Source organism: Felis catus, chromosome X, assembly GCF_018350175.1.
Source record: "Felis catus isolate Fca126 chromosome X, F.catus_Fca126_mat1.0, whole genome shotgun sequence".
Classification (NCBI taxonomy): Eukaryota; Metazoa; Chordata; class Mammalia; order Carnivora; family Felidae; genus Felis; species Felis catus.
In genome coordinates, this window is record NC_058386.1 from 99,733,034 (window position 1) to 99,750,818 (window position 17,785).

The window sequence follows — 17,785 nt, forward strand, 5'->3', positions numbered from 1 at the left end:
AGTATGGAAGAAGAAAAATGATGAATAAAATTGAGGGGAGACAGAAGCTATTCCAAAGTCCCCTAAGACTGCCCATGTAAAGTATGGCCTCCCGCCCTTTCATCTATTCTCTACTTTCTTTCTGGAGTGATAGAATAAAACTGTAAGTGAAATCATGATGCCCCATTGCTTATAAATTGCTTCTAAATAATTATTATTGCAATAAAATCCTAGAGCATTCAAGGTCTAGTCTGATTTGGACCCTACCTATATATTCAATCTAATGATTCTATGTTTCTTTTGCTAAGGAATCACTTTTCTTTGAATACTTTGCAGATGCCAAGTTCTTATCCCCAGGCAAGAATAGGAATTGGAAAAAGAGCGATTGATACAAGCTATCCACCCTTCAGGCCTTAGTTTAAATGTCCTTTATCTATGTGGCCAGTATTGATTCCCTACACCCCACCACTCCATTCTAGATTAGGATTTCTTGATATATACTTGCAGAATATCCTGTGGTTTTCTTTTTTGTTGCTTATCAGAATTATAACTTCTTGTGAGTATATCTTTAATTCTTGTTTTCCCCCACTAAACTATAGTTTCCGTGGGAAGAGAAACCAAGTTCTGATTATTCACTACTGCATTCTCAACATCCATTCTAGTACCTGACTCAAAAATGTAAAATGAATGAATGAATGAATTAATTAATTAATATAGGGACTAGAGAAGAGTTATTTACTTCCTATTTGCTGTGTATGAGTCAGGAAGTTTCTAGTAAAGATTTCAGAATAAATAAGCATTAGGAAACCTGTCATGCTCCAAAAACTCCTCTCTTCCAAGGTCCTAAATGTCCTCGTACTAACTTGAACTTTTCTAACTTTTCCCTCTTTTCAATTCAACCTTACAACTTAAGTCTTCTATATTCTAGAGGGTTTTTTTAAATTTTCTATTCTATCCTTTTTTCCATTTACTGAAAGTTCCTTAAAAGCTTCACTTTAGTTTTTTTAAATTAATTTATGTAAATTCAACTTAGTTAACATATAGGGTACTAATGATTTCAAGAGTAGAATTTAGTGACTCATCACTTACATATGACACCCAGTGTTCATCCCAACAAGTGCCCTCCTTAATGCCCATCATCCATCTAGCCCATCCCCCACCCAACAGCCCGCCAGCAACCCTCAGTTTGTTCTCTGTATTTAAGAGTCTCCTATGGTTTGCCTCCTTCTCTGTTTTTATCTTATTTTTCCTTCCCTTCCCCCATGTTCATCTGTTGTGTTTCTTAAATTCCACATATGAGTAAAATCATATACTATTTGTCTTTCTCTGACTGACTTATTACTCTTAGCATTATACCCTCTAGTTCCATCCATGTCATTGCAAATGGCAGGATTTCATTCTTTTTGATAGCTGAGTATTATTCCATTGTATATATATACCATCTTCTTTATCCATTCATCAGTTGATGGACATTTGGGATCTTTCCCTCATTTGGCTATTGTTGATAGCGCTGTAAACATTGGGGTGCATTTGCCCCTTCAAATCAGCACTTTTGTATCCTTTGGATAAATAGTTAGTAGTGCAATTGCTGGGTCATAGGGTAATTCTATTTTTAATTTTTTGATGAACCTCCATACTGTTCTCCAGAGTGGCTACACTGGTTTGCATTCCCATCAATGCAAAAGTGTTCCCCTTTCTCTGCATCCTCACCAACATCTGTTGTTTCCTGAGTTGTTAATTTTCACCATTCTGACAGATATGATGTGGTACCTCATTGTGGTTTTGATTTTTATTTTTCTGATGATGAGTGATATTGAACTTCACTTTAGTTTTTGTAGGGCATCTGCCTTCTGAGATCTCCAGTGAAGATGGATGGAGAACAAGAGGGTGGAAGGGAGCAGAAGGTACCTGATGGACATTTGCATGGGTTAATTTTGTGTTCATTGACATTTTACAAGTCAAATGCTACCATAGGCCAAGGGTTGAGAAACTTTTTCTATGAAGAACCACATAGTAAACAGTTTTGTCTGTGTGGGCTATATGGTCTCTGGTACAACAACTCGATTCTGCTACTGTAATGGCAAAGCAGTCATAGACAATATCTAAATGAATAGGTGTGGCTGTGTTCCAATAAAGCTATGTTTACAAAAACAGATGGCAATCTGGATTTGGCCCACAGGCCATAGTTTACCCACTCTTGTGTCTAGAGAGCTATTAGCCAGAGGCAGGGTGCCTTTTCTCATCACCTTAGACTTGACTTGGTCACTCCTCAGATTAGAGGATATCCCCTGAGGAAGAATTCCTTAGTTGTGGAACTAAGAATTCCTTAGTCCTAAGAATTCCTTAGGACACAGATGTCAGGCCTTTCTTCTCCTTTCATACCAGTATTATAAAGGAGTAGTATGTGAGAGGAGTGGATAATCTACTTGCACCATTTCAAACCCTGACCTTTCTACAGCTAGTGTAATTAATTACTAACATGGTGCTCCATTAATACAGCAAGAGGTTTGATCTTTTCTCTTTTCTCTCTCTCCCTCTCTCTTTCTTTCTTTCTTTTTTTTTTTTTTTGTGTGTGAATTGGATTTCTAGAGAACCAAACAGTACTTAAAACTCCTCAGGTATATCACAAGCTTGAGAACAAATATATGCAATTTATTACTGCATTTATTTCCTGAAGAATTCAGGAGGAGAGGAAGATATGGAATTGTTTGTTTAGGGGAGAGCTCCATGAGGAATGAAAAAGCATGCTAGGGAAGGTTACAGAAGATGAACCAGTTCAGAAGAAGCTGGTGACTTTATCTGGGACCACGTGGCATAAATTGGTGGAGAGTCCACAATATTACCTTGGGCTCAGGCCACCTACTGCCCCTTCAAATCAGGCCCTGCGTGCTGCAGGAGATAGCTCTTTGCCAAGTGGCATTATCCAGGAACAAAATTCTGTCTACTTCTCTTCGTTAGTTACTGCAGTATCTTCTCATGGAGTGTTAAGAGTAAACACAATACAACAAATTTAAAATATGAATACAACATGGGTATTTATATCCTAGTTGGATGAAGAACTCTGGACATTCTGACTTTGAGTGCCCAAGATCAGGTTAGGATATATGGTATGCCTCTCATCAAATATAGCATAGTACTTTAGAAAGTACACTCTGAAATTAAGGAGTCTACATTCAAATCCTGGTTCCTCCATTTACTATGTGACTTGGACATGTTACCTAAGCTCCCTGGACCTCGTTTTCTGTAACTTTAAGTAGAGATAATGTGTGCGAAGTGCTTGGTTCACTACATAACACATAGACTCAACATTTTAGCTGTTATTATTTCCTCTTTACTTTTCTGAGCTTTTGCCAAAATGAATGTGAGAGTGTGTGGAAGAGTGAAAAGGGAGCAGTATTGGAATGAGACAAATCTCAGTTTAAATACTGATTCAAAAACTTATTCACTGTGTGAGTAAGAATAGGTTACATACATTAGCTTAGTCAATCTCATTGAACTTAAGTTTCCTTCTCTGTAAAAATGGGGATAGGGGCGCCTGGGTGGCGCAGTCGGTTAAGCGTCCGACCTCAGCCAGGTCACGATCTCGCGGTCCGTGAGTTCGAGCCCCGCATCGGGCTCTGGGCTGATGGCTCAGAGCCTGGAGCCTGTTTCCGATTCTGTGTCTCCCTCTCTCTCTGCCCCTCCCCCGTTCATGCTCTGTCTCTCTCTGTCCCAAAAATAAATAAACGTTGAAAAAAAAAAATTTTTTTTAAATAAATAAATAAAAAATATAAATGGGGATAATTTCATAAATATGATAATAATAGTAATAAGGATAATAATTGTGAAGATTTAATCTTATTAAATGTTAATTCTTCCCCCAACACTCACCTCAAAATAGGTTAAACAGTAAAATATATTTTGTGTGTATTTTCTGTGTTTTCCATATGATCCTGCATGTATTATAATGCCTCCTTGTCCGTGTGGATTCTTACTATAGTTTCTTACCTTAATTCCTCCATCTACAGTATTCTGGGTTTCAGAACTCTGCAGGTCCTGGACCCTAGGTGATAAGAATCCAAGGATGGTGACACACTCCCATCTTGGAATGGAAGGCTAGACTATAGACATAGAGGAAAATCACTGTAAATGAACAGAGCTATAGATTACATCCACTATGACTCAGTACCAAAGCGATATCTTCCTTAGGGTTTCTTTTTTTTAATGTTTATTTATTTATTTTGAGAAGTGGGTGGGGCAGAGAAAGGGGGAGAGAGAGAGAATCCCCAGAAGGCTCTGTGCTGTCAGTGCAGAGCCCTATGCAGAGCTTGAACCCATGAACCGTGAGATCCTGACTTGAACTGAAATCAAGAGTCGGATGCCTAACTGACGGAGCCACCCAGGTGCCCCTTCCTTGGGGGTTCTATTGGGAAATACACAGCCCTATATTTCTCAGACCCAGTACAGGAGATACTTCCCTTTTCCAAACCTGTACAACTGTTGGCAGGATATTCTCCAAGGATTTCCCAAAACCCCATCACACTTTTTTCCTGTACTAGCTTAGAGTATCACCTGATAAGAAGTTGTTTTCTTTGGCAATGCCTGACTGGGTACTTCTAGGCTCAACGTTTCTGAACATATAATCTAGTAAGGATCGGTGTTTGTATAGATGACCCTTGGACCCTACCTGTAAGATCCTAAAGAGCTTTGTGATTCATCAAAGAAAGGTAAACTGAATTGAATTGAAAGAATTTAAGCACACAGAGTTTTGAGCTCTTAATCTGTATTCAATGACTTGGATTGTGCTCACATTTTGTAACTGTTGCTAAACCCTCTGTGTTTGCATGGTGAGTGTACAGAACATTCAATTAACCGAAACAGTCCATTACTGCTGGACTGCTGGAAGACCAAGAATGGGCTGAATTAGATTGTTCTACTGTAACAATCTGTTACTAAATAACATTGGACTTGATAGCAACCTGCTGTTACACTGTATACTAAATAGAAGAATGTCTTCTCAGGAACAGAAGGTGGACCCCCTTTACATGTGTTATTAAAAGGATATATTTACTCAGTGGCTTTTAATATCTCCGTGGGTAAAATTAAGGTTTTTAAATACTGTTCTATTGCAGCTTCCCTTATAAAGGAAGCCTACTACATAAGTATATACACAGGCAGCTGTTATGTGTTGGGCTATATCTAAAACCTGTGCCCTCCACGCCATTATCTGATCCAGTCTGCCTCTTCAGTTTAATTCCCCATTGCTACCCAACAAAGAGTCTAGATTTCATTAAGGTTCACTGACACTGGCATGTTATGTTTATTCCTATTTTTACTTATTGTTCTTTCTGCCTGCAGTGTCCTTTCATTTCTTTTTCCCTATGCAGGCAAATATCGGTAATATTTTTTTTTAATGTTTGTTTATTTATTTTGAGAGAGAGAGCATGTGAGCAGGGAAGGGGCAGAGAGTGAGGGAGAGAGAGAGAGAGTCCCAAGCAGGTTCTGTGCTGTCAGCACAGAGCTTGATGCAGGGCTCGATCTCATGAACCGTGAAATCATGACCTGAGCCAAAAGCAAGAGTCAGACGCCCAGCTGACTGAGCCACTCAGGTGTCCCCCATCTTGGTAATCTTTGAAAGCCCATTTCAAGACACCTCCTTCAAGAAGCCTTTCCTGACTTCTGTAGCCTTCACACATATTATTACTTATATGTGGAACATGTTTTTTACTGCCCTTCTTGTCTAATTCCCACATCTGGCATGGATTTTTCTACCTCAGGAGGCCTTTCTTGACACATCAGACAACATCAGTGTTTGGGTTTTTTAAGACACATTCTTACAAACATTTGTGGATTTCCCTGGCTATCATTGTGTTGTTAAATTTCAGTTTAATTCCACGGTGGTCAGTGAACATATTAAGTATGATTTTAATCATTTAAAATTTGTTGAGACTTGCTTTATGATGCAGCATATGGTCTATTTTGATAAATGTTTCATGTGCACTTAGAAACAATGTGTATGGGATAGTTTTTCAGTTCAGTGTCCTATAAATGTCAATGAGGTCATTTTTGTTCATTGTTGTAGCAGATGCCATGAGTACCTCACACATATTCTTGGGACACTGCCATGTGCCCTGGCTTACTTGGAATTGCCAGCGACTTGCAGCTCTGTGACCAAGGGCTTTTTCCAAAATGGTGGAAGGTCTTGCTGCCCACATGCACGTTGTAGGCCCTAAGTGCTAGAGATTGATACCCCTGGAGAGCAGCCCTCAACTGATTACTCTTGGGAGTAGGTGTATAAATATGCCAGGTCTGCTACCCCTCGGTTGGGATAATGCTGAGGGATATTTTTTTTAACGGCTTCTCAGTGATGACTCATAACAATTAGTCCCATTGCCCACAGTACAATGTAGCAGTAACCGGCTTTTCTTTTCTTTAACAATTCCCCAGTCCACTACCAGTATTCCCTAAACCTCATGAGTCAGTTGCTAGCACTTAAATCCTTATATCCAGATCTGCTTCTGGGAAAGCCCCAACTGAGACAACTTGTTTATATCTTCTATATCCTCACTATTTTGTTTTGTTTTGTTTTGTTTTGGTCTGGTTGTCGTGTCATTTAGGGAGAGAGATGTGTTAATATCTCCTAATCTGATTGTGGATTTGTACATTTTTTTCCCTTTTGCCAACATACGATTAATACATTTTCAAACTATGTTATTGGTTATATGCAGATTTAGAATTGTTCCTTCCTGTTGAGGTGACATTTTGTCATTGTGAAATTTGCCTCTTTGTCTCCTTTCCTGTCTATTTTCTTACTTTAAAGTCTGATATTAATACAGCTACATTAGCTCCCTTTGAGTTAATTGTATCCAATGGGATATCTTTTATACTCTTTATTTTCAACTTTTATATTTTCCTTATATTTAAGGTATGTCTTTGGTAAGCAAAACATGTTTGGGTTTTGTTTTCATTGTTAGTCTGGCAATATTTGTCTTTTATTTAGAGTCTTTAATGATTTTTATTTAGTGTCATTATTGATGTATGGGTTTTTTTATCTACCAATTTACCATGTACTTTCTTTTGGGCATGTCTTGGCTGTGTTCCTCTCTTTACCTTGCCTTGGATTCTTCTGAATTAAGTGTTATTTTTAAAAAATTGTTAATGTTTATTTATTTTTCAGAGAGAGAGAGAGAGAGAGAGAGAGAGAGAGAGAGAGAGAGCGGGGGAGGGGCAGAGAGAGAGAGAGGGAGACACAGAATCCAAAGCAGGCTCCAGGCTTCGAGCTGTCAGCACAGAGCCCAATGTGGGGCTTGAACCCACAAACCTTGAGATCATGACCTGAGCCTAAGTCAGATGCTTAACCAACTAAGCCACCCAGGCACCCCATAAGTGTTTTTTTTATTCTATTTCCTTTATTATCTTGTTAGTAATAAATCATTCATATTGTTTAGTGGTTACCCTAGAGATTACAACATGCATCCTTGTCTCATTAAAGTGTAATATAAATTACTGCTTTTATTACTTCCCAAAGATACAAGGACCTCTTAATACTTTACCTCTATTCATTTTCCTCTTATATTTTGTGACATTGTTGCCAAGAATCTTGATTTTATGCATATTTAAAGCCACATAATATAGAATTACTCTTACTTTAAATGGTCAATATCCATTTAAGTTTACCTTTTCATGAGTTGACATTCTTTTTTTTTTTTTTAGTTTTTTCAATGTTTATTTATTTTTGAGAGAGAAGGAGACAGAGCATGAACAGGGGAGGGGCAGAGAAAGAGGGAGACACAGAATCCTTAACAGGGTCCACACTCTGAGCTGTCAGCACAGAGCCTGACTTGGGGCTTGAACCTACAAACCGCGAGATCATGACCTGAGCTGAAGTCAAACGCTTACCCAACTGAGCCACCCAGGCGCCCCAGGAGTTGTCATTCTTTGCTGCATTGCTGTACTTCTATCTTAGATTGTTTCTGTCCCATAAATATTTCCTTTTTAGTATGTATTTTAGTGCAAATTTGCTAGTAATTCTTTGAGCTTTTGTTTGTCTGAAGATGTTTTATTTTGCTTGCATGTGTGAAGATATTTTCATTGTAAATTGTATGGTGAGTTTGTAGGTATTTGCTTTCAGTCCCTTAAAGAACTATATTATTCTTCCTTTAGGCTTTCCTAGAAAATAAAAAAATAATAAAAAAAACCCAGCTGTTAGTCTTATTGGTGCTCTTTGGAATGTAATGGAACTTTAAAAACAATCCTTTGGCTATTTTTAAACATTGTCTTTGATTTATAGAAGTTTTACTGTCATGTGCTGTGTGTGTGTGTGTGTGTGTGTGTGTATACATGTATATAGATATATATACTGCTTGTGTTCATAGATACCCTCTTATCTATGGTTGATTGTGTTAATCACCTTTGGAAAACTTCAGAAAGCTGTTGGCTGATATCATTCTAAATATTCTTTTGATCCATTCTCTCTCTTCTCTTCTTAGATTCCATTTACACATATAATAGACCTTTTATATTTTTCTTTTTTTCCTTCCTATGCTTTACTCTGTACCTTTTTTACTAACCTGTCTTCCAGTTTAGTATTTGTCGATTCTGCTATGTATGATCTGCTATTAAATCAATCAAATTCTTAATTGGGTTATTTTAATTTTTATTCATTTTAAAGCTTATTTCTAAGATTTTCATCTGATTATTTTTATTATTTATTTGTGAAAATTTCCATCTTTTTGTCCATATACTTGAAGATTCTCATCATAGTTCTTCATAAATCTGAATCTGATAGCTTCAGTATCTGGTTTACCAGTGGTTGTGTTTCTATTGACCATCTTTTCTCTTGGATTTCAGTCATTGGTCCTGTTTCATGCCATGCCTATCAATTTTATGTTGAATAGTAGACATTATACAAGTAAAAATTAAGAGGCTCTGGATCCTATTGTCTTCCCTTAGAGAAGATACACCTTTATTCTTGCAGGAAGATAGAGTATGGTCAAATTACCTAGATCGTATTGAGACTGGTCTGTTTACATTTTGATCTTTCTCTAGGATATATCCTTTTTAGAGTATTAGCAAAAAGCCTTGGTCATTTACCATGCTACTTTTTCCTTTGTAGGCCCTGAACTCTGTATTTTATCTCCTCTTACAGGTACTTTTTGTTTGGTTTTTCAGAATAACCCTCTTCACAAGTGCAGCTTATGACTCATAAAATTGTTTCAAGGGAAAAGTATGCATAGTATGTTAGACTTACTTCTCTGTAATTCCCTTTTCTCTGAACTGTTGTCCCTTAGATTATGGCTTTTTTAGTAGCCCTAAATGCAAATATTTGTGTTATAAGCCCAGAGAGACTGCTGCAAGCTCAAGAAATCTGCATTCTGTTAGCTTTCATGTTCCTTGCAAGAAATGGCAAATGTCCTAAGAAGTAAAATAGCCATAATTTTAGAGTTTCCTTCAATGTGTCTTCATTTTCCCTTGAGCTTGATGCCTCAAGTACTAGCTGCCTTTGCTGAACTCTGAACATTATAATGTTTTCTTGGGGTTGTTTGATACCTGCTATTCCATCTAGGTCAGAAGGAGACTTTTAAACCTACATTTTAAAGTCTCTTCTTGCTACTTATAGAAATATAGGTTAACAACTATTTTCTTTTAGAACGTTGGACATGTTATTACACTGTTTCAGTTAATAAGTTATCTATAGTCATTTTGTTAGTCCTGTGAAGCCAAAATGTCTTTTCTCTGGCTAGATTTAATATATTCCCTTTGTCTTTGATTGTTACTAGTTTCCTTATGATGTGTCTATGTATCATTTTATTTGTATTCATATTCCTGTGATTTATAGTACTTCTTGAATTTGTGGCTTAATGTCTTTTATCTGTTTGGGATATTTTCAGACATTACATCTTCATTGTTATTTTTGCCCACTTTTCTTTCTCCTTTCCAATCATACATATTTATGATTGTTATATGTCTATCTATGTATTGTTGTGGTATTGGGTATATGTATGTTATATATTGTTATATATCATGGTTTATATATCTATACGATTATATGTATGTGTGTGTGTATATATACATATATATGCTTTTTGTTTATTCATTTGTTTCATTTAGATTACACTTGTGAGTGAAATTATATGGTATTTGTCTTTCTCAATCTGACTTATTTCACTTAGTATAGTACCTTCTCTGTCCATTTATGTTGTTTCAAATAACATGATCTCATCTTTTCTATAGCTGCATAAACATTTATCTATTGATGGACATTCAAGTTGCTTCTATATCTTGGCTATTATACATAATGCTTTAATAAACATAGATATAAAGCATATATCTTTTTGAGTTCCTGTTCTCATTTTCTTCAGGTAAATACACAATAGTGGAATTATTGGATCACATGGTATTTCTATTTTTTAATGTTTATTTTGAGAGAGTGTGAACAAGGGAGGGGCAGAAAGAGGGGGACAGAGAATCTGAAGCTGGCTTCGTGCTGACAGCAGCGAGCGAGTCTGATGTGAGGCTCAAACTCACAAACTGCAAGATCATGACCTGAGCTGAAGTCAGATGCTCAACCAACTGAGCCACCTAGGCACCTGGTGGTATTTCTATTTTTAATTTTTTGAGGAACCTCCATACTGTTTTGCACAGTGGCTGCACCAATTTACATTCGTACACCAATCGGGGGTTTCTTTTTCTCCACATCTTTGTCAACACTTGTTACTTCTTGTCTTTTTGATTTTAGCCATTCTAACATGCATAAGGTGGTATCTGGTTGTTGATTTGATTTACATTCCATGATGATGAGTAATGTTGAACATCTTTCATGTGTCTGTTGGTCATCTGTGTGTCTTCTTTGGAAAAATGTCTGTTCAGGTCCTCTGCCCATTTTTTAGTTGGATTGTCTGGGTTTTTTGGGGGGTTGAGTTGTGTAATTATTTTTCATTATATATTTTGGAAACTAACCCCTGATTAGATATATAATTTAAATATATTGACCCATTCCACAGGTTGCCTTTTTCTGTTGTTGATTGTTTCCTTTGCTGTGAAAAAGCTTTTTATTTTTCCTATATATTTTTATTAAAACTTTTTTTTCAAAAGCTTTTTATTCTGATGTAGTCTCAATAATTTAGTTTTGCTTTTGTTTCCCTTGCCTTAGGAGCCACATCTAGGAAAATGTTGCTACAACCAGTGTCAGAGAAATTACTGCCTGTGCTCTTTTGTACAATTTTTATGGTTTCAGGGCTCACATTTAGGTCTTTAATCCATTTTGAGTTTGTTTTTGTGTATGGTGTTAAAAGGTGGTCCAGTTTCATTGTTTTACATGTAGCTGTCCAGTTTTTCCAGCACCATTTATTGAAGAAATTATCTTTTCACCATTGTATATTCTTGCCTCTGTTGTCATATATTAATTGACCAAATAATTGTAAGTTTCTTTCTGGGCTCTCTATTCTTTTATATTGATATATGTGTCTACTTTTATGCCAGTACCATACTGTTTTAATTACAACAGCTTTGTAATGTATCTTGAAATCTAAAATTGTGATGCCTCCAGCTTGTTTTTTTTTTTTTTTCAAGATTGCTTTAGCTATTAGAGGTATTTTGGAGTTCCATACACATTTTAGTATTATTCTAGCTTTGTGAAAATGCTGTTGATATTTTAATAGGGATTTCATTGAATCTGTAGATTGCTTTGGGTAATATCAGCATTTTAACATTATTAATTTTTCTAGTTCATCAACATGGAATATCTTTCCATTTATTTGTGTCATCTTCAATTTCTTTCATGTTTTATAGTTTACAGAGGACAGGTCTTTGACCTAATTGGTTAAGTGTACTCCTAAATATTTTATTCTTTTTGGTGCACTTATAAATGGTGTTGTTTTTCTAATTTCTCTTTCTGCTACTTTGTTATTAGTGTATAGAAACACTACTGATTTCTGGGTATTAGTTTTGTATGCTACAACTTTAGAGTTCGTTTTTTATTTCTACTAGCTTCTTGGTGGTCTTTAGGATTTTCTATGTATAGTATCCTTAAACCTATTTTTTGAGTTCTTACTTGAATTAGTGTATCTCTAAATTCCAGAATTTCCATATGATTCTTAGTTTTTAGTTTTAGCTTTCTGCCAGTTTTTTTTCCTTCTGCCAATTTCTAAATTTTTTCTTTATATTCCTTAACTATAGAAGTCATAATTGATAATTCCAATATATAAATCTCCTATTTGTCTATTGGCAGGGTGTATTTTTTCTTTAATTTCTCAAATTCTTTATTTGTGTATAGTTGCTTATATTTTGCTTAAAGCCAAAGAATTGTGTATAAAATGTTAGATAAATTTGAGGTTTGGCACAGTGTTCTCATCCTCCAAAAATGACTTAATTTTCATTCTGGCAAATAGTTAAGTGAAGGCACTAACAATCCCAGATTTCTTTGAGTCCCCTTGTGAGGGCTTGTCTGGTCTATACCCTGGAATATAGCCCTCCGAATTCCCTACTGAAAATCTTAGGTGTTTACTGGAATCCTCTTTTATTCATCCTGAACTAAAATTTGTAGTTTTTATGGAAAAATTAAATATACATTCTGTATTTAATTTACATTACATTATATTATTTTATATCAAAGTGTTATTTTTATGTTTTATCTAGATTTTCTTGGTGTCCTCAGTAGATGGATTGTTCTGAAAGTCAGTAGGCTGCCAATGTTAGAAACATAAGTCTACGAAGACTAATGAAGTAAAGCTGGAGAGAGCCTGCAGAACTACCAACAAATCTGGACTTGAAGAAAACTTCAAGGTGAGTGAAAAATAAATTTCACAAAGGCCTACTTTATTACAGTTATTTTAGTCAAATGTTTATACATAACGTATTTCATTATATGAAGGTGTTTATATTTTGAAAATACTGGCTGATGAATGAATGCTATAAACTTTTTAAAAACAAATTTTTAAAAAATATTTCCATTTGGCTTTTTTTATATAATGACATTTTTTTCAGTGCATATGTGGGTGAGAAAATATGCTTATCCATCAGTGAATTATGGAGCACCTCTTATATGGAACATGTAATGCTGACTGTTATATAAGTTGACTATTCCTATAGGACATCCTGCTGTTTACACCATAAGCCCAAAGGCCAGGAGCCACTGTAGACCTACTGGCCAACAGTTAAAATAAGTTGCTGAATACCTAGGAAAGAATACAAAGAAGTATAACTACTATTATAAAAACCCAATCATAAAAGTAATAGTAAATGGCATAGCTGATCAAAGATTAGGATATTATTTTATTTTCATGTAGTAGTTCTAAGGAAGATTGTTTTCCTGAGGATTTGACTGATTATTGTAGCCTCATTAGTCCAGTGCTATACCAGCTAGCCCTTTTCAGATATGCTATTCGTAACGCCAATATGAGAACTGGAAGGAGAAAATTTAGCATACAGTAGGTAATCACCCTGTCATAATTCCCTTATTCTACATATATGTATTGAGTACCCCTTATAACCCAGATTTTTATGTGAGGTGCTTTGGCTACAAACCTATGACTCTGTTTTCATATTGTTTAAATATGTATATAAAAGTCATAGAAACAGATGAGATTTTTCATGGAGTTTAGGTGGAGTAGAAAGAAAGTGAGGCCAGAATTAGTTTGATTATCTGAAAGAAAACATGTAAGTCAAGAAACAGAAAGTAACTATGAATGAGACTGAAGTTAGTTAGGCAGGAATGATGGCACGATAGTTGGCAATAGAAGGAAATTTTGGTGTATGAGTGGTATTGGAGCTTTAGTTTTTTTTAAGAGCTGGAATCCTTCCTGAGGGGCACCTGGGTGGCTCAGTCATTTGAGTATCTGACTCTTGATTTCAGTTCAAGTCATAATCTCATCATGGTTTGTGGGTTTGATGAGCTCTGTGCTGTCAACATGAAGCCTGCTTGGGGTTCTCTCTCTCTCCCTCTCCCTGCTCTTCCCCGGCTCATGCTTGCTTGCTCACTCTCTCTCTCTCTCAAAATAAATACAAAAACATTAAATATATATGTATAACAGGTGGAATACTTCCTGATAATCATTTTCTATCCAATAAAGGGTCACAAGAATGATTGTCTTATGTGGGTTGATTGTGAGTTTAAAGAGTCAAGAAAGCCGAAGCCAGGGATTTGGATGTGTGAACAACACAAATGTTGAGTTCCTATAGTCCGCAGCTGAATTGTGTGCTCGTAGCTATTATACAGGTAGGAAAGAACAGATGAGGATAACCGAGCAGGTAGCATAGGCCACACAGGGACAGGAGTGCTTACGTGAAGATGTATGAGTAATTGTGTGTAAGTGGCAATGTTAGCAGTAGACTTTCAGAAGATAGCAATTGATTTCTGTCATATTCTTATTATAGGATATCTAATTTAAGATCAGGTTCAAAAGAGCACCAATAATCAGCAGACCATAATTTTTTTTTTAATATATGAAATTTATTGTCAAATTGGTTTCCATACAACACCCAGTGCTCATCCCAAAAGATGCCCTCTTCAATGCCCATCACCTACCCTTCCCTCCCTCCTACCCCCCCATCAACCCTCAGTTTGTTCTCGGTTTTTAAGAGTCTCTTACGCTTTGGCTCTCTCCCACTCTAACCTCTTTTTTTTTTCCTTCCCCTCCCCCATGGGTTTCTGTTAAGTTTCTCAGGATCCACATAAGAGTGAAAACATATGGTATCTGTCTTTCTCTGTATGGCTTATTTCACTTAGCATCACACTCTCCAGTTCCATCCACGTTGCTACAAAAGGCCATATTTCATTCTTTCTCATTGCCACATAGGACGCCATTGTGTATATAAACCACAATTTCTTTATCCATTCATCAATTGATGGACATTTAGGCTCTTTCCACAATTTGGCTATTGTTGAGAGTGCTGCTATAAACATTGGGGTACAAGTGCCCCTATGCATCAGCACTCCTGTATCCCTTGGGTAAATTCCTAGCAGTGCTACTGCTGGGTCATAGGGCAGGCCTATTTTTAATTTTTTCAGGAACCTCCACACTGTTTTCCAGAGTGGCTGCACCAGTTTGCATTCCCACCAACAGTGCAAGAGGGTTCCCGTTTCTCCACATCCTCTCCAGCATCTATAGTCTCCTGATTTGTTCATTTTGGCCACTCTGACTGGCGTGAGGTGATATCTGAGTGTGGTTTTGATTTGTATTTCCCTGATGAGGACCGATGTTGAGCATCTTTTCATGTGCCTGTTGGCCATCTGGATGTCTTCTTTAGAGAAGTGTCTATTCATGTTTTTTGCCCATTTCTTCACTGGATTATTTGTTTTTTGGGTGTGGAGTTTGGTGAGCTCTTTATAGATTTTGGATACTAGCCCTTTGTCCGATATGTCATTTCCAAATATCTTTTCCCATTCCGTTGGTTGCCTTTTAGTTTTGCTGATTGTTTCCTTTGCTGTGCAGAAGCTTTTTATCTTCATGAGGTCCCAATATCTCATTTTTGCTTTTAATTCCCTTGTCTTTGGGGATGTGTCAAGTAAGAAATTGCTGCGGCTGAGGTCAGAGAGGTCTTTTCCTGCTTTCTCCTCTAGGGTTTTGATGGTTTCCTGTCTCACATTCAGGTCCTTTATCCATTTTGAGTTTATTTTTGTGAATGGTGTCAGAAAGTGGTCTAGTTTCAACCTTCTGCATGTTACTGTCCAGTTCTCCCAGCACCATTTGTTAAAGAGACTGTCTTTTTTCCATTGGATATTCTTTCCTGCTTTGTCAAAGATTAGTTGGCCATCCTTTTGTGGGTCTAGTTCTGGGGTTTCTATTCTATTCCATTGGAGCAGACCATAATTTTAATCTCAGGTTTGCCATCTACTACTGTGATAATTGAGGTGACTATATAATTTATAATCCAAATTGGGGATCTTGGAGAATGAAAAAGGATATCATTCAAAACTACATCAAACGAACAGGTATAAGTTCAGACTGTCCAGGGCCGAAAGGTATATATTGTTATCATATGGGCAGTTCACATTGCGTCACCTGTAAAATGTGGACAATGTCCACGTTAAATGCTTGATCGATTGATTGAGTGAATTACACTGTGTGAATGTACCAAATCCCTTAGTGAATGAGTGCTCAACAAATTGGAATATTGTATGCTATCTTGGTCCAGGAACTGCAAGTTCATTGAAATCAGAGGTTGCACCTACTTTTTTCTTTATATCTCCATAATAATTAGTACAAAACTGTGCATTCATTGGGTATCCAATAAGTGTAACTTTTTGTGTCTTTGTAACTTTATTTGTAGCAGACTGTAATATGCTTTCATGCCTTGATTATTTTGAATATAAAACTTATGTTAATATAGATAAGGAAATAGGAGTGGGAAAGTTTTATAAATTAGCAAACGTATGTAAACTGTTATGAAAACAAGGTTTTGAAATGACATTTAGGTTTGTATCAGTGCCTCAGGATCTGGAGTTCACCCAGTTCTTTTTCATTCAATCTCGTGAAGGGCTGTTCTGCCCTGTGGGCACTAAAACTGATTGGTCCCAGACAGATGGAACTATTTTGGGCATGAGTCTGACTTCCATTTTGCCCATTCCTGGTGATACGTAACCCAAATACTATGTGTCAAGGACAAGCTTAAAGTTTCTGTCTTGGATGGTACAGAAATTTGTCACAGGCAAACTTAGGGTTAATACTTGTCACTGATCTTGTCTGGATACTTGGCATTTCAGTTACCCTGGTGACTTAAACACTTTTCTTGAGGCACAGAGGAATAGGCATATTTTTTGTCATCCTTTTGGTAAACATGTAAGAATTAATTTAATGCTTGAATTACTTTACCATCCTCAGCGACTGTTTCTCATTCTCTTCTAAAATGGTCTTTCTTCATCCATGGCTGATCTCTTATCCGAGGCTGCTTCAAAAGTGACTTGACAGCTTACATCACTTGTTACACTAACCTCAGATTAATTTTGGTTTCTCTCCTGCCATATGGCTCTCCTTATTTTGCTATTTTAAAATTCTTCTATTACTTTTTTGATAATGAATGTAAGATTTTCAAACTTCCTCATATCAAAATATTTTATGACCCTACAGAATCATAGACATTAAAAACAGAATTGGAAGGGACCCTAAAGGCCATATCATCCAAACCCTTTCTCGTACTTCAAAAATTTGAATCCTCTCCACAACATTTACGATATATCTTTACACAGATTGCTTTGCGTTATTTGGGGATTTTCATCAAAGTCTACTTCTTGTTTTATGCCATTCCATCTTTAGGCTGGTATGACTTTAAATAGTTTTTTCTTATATTAAACCTAAACGTGTAATGTTACCTATTGATCCTTGTAACTTCCCGGGGCTATACAGAAGAAAATGAAAGCAAGTCTTTAAGTATACTCAGAAGAATTTATCACGCCTTCTCCAGAATCTTCTCCAGGATAAATTGCTGAAACCCTTTAGCATTTCTTTCTAAAACATGGCTTCAAGTTCTCCCCAGGGTTACCAACTTGTTTTGGTTTGATTTTTTGGTTTTAGTACTAAAAGTCCTGTATCCTGGGAACTCCCTTAATCCCCCGCAAACTGGCAATAGGTCACTTTAGTTTTCTCACTGTCTTGGTCACTCTGTTTGGAACATACTCTAGTGTAGTGCTACTCTTTTCAAATGTAATACCCAGAGGTAGATACAGTACAACTCACCATTGAACAAAATTCAGTATTATCTGAGACATTTATCCAATGCATTGCCTAAAGAAACATTATTTTTTCATCCAAGTCCAATGGCACCTGGTGAGTTATAAATTATCTTTTTTAAGCATACCAGAGTATGAGATACCTACTAAAATCTAGGCAGC

General features: G+C 36.5%; 1 long non-coding RNA gene across 1 annotated transcript in view; it reads left to right on the top strand.

Moving 5' to 3' along the window:
• Positions 1-17,785, top strand: part of LOC111558713 — an 842,592-nt gene that overhangs the window by 430,597 nt on the left and 394,210 nt on the right. The window contains exon 4 of the long non-coding RNA XR_002739813.2: positions 12,595-12,741. This is a non-coding gene — a long non-coding RNA (uncharacterized LOC111558713). The remainder of the gene's footprint in view (positions 1-12,594; positions 12,742-17,785) is intronic.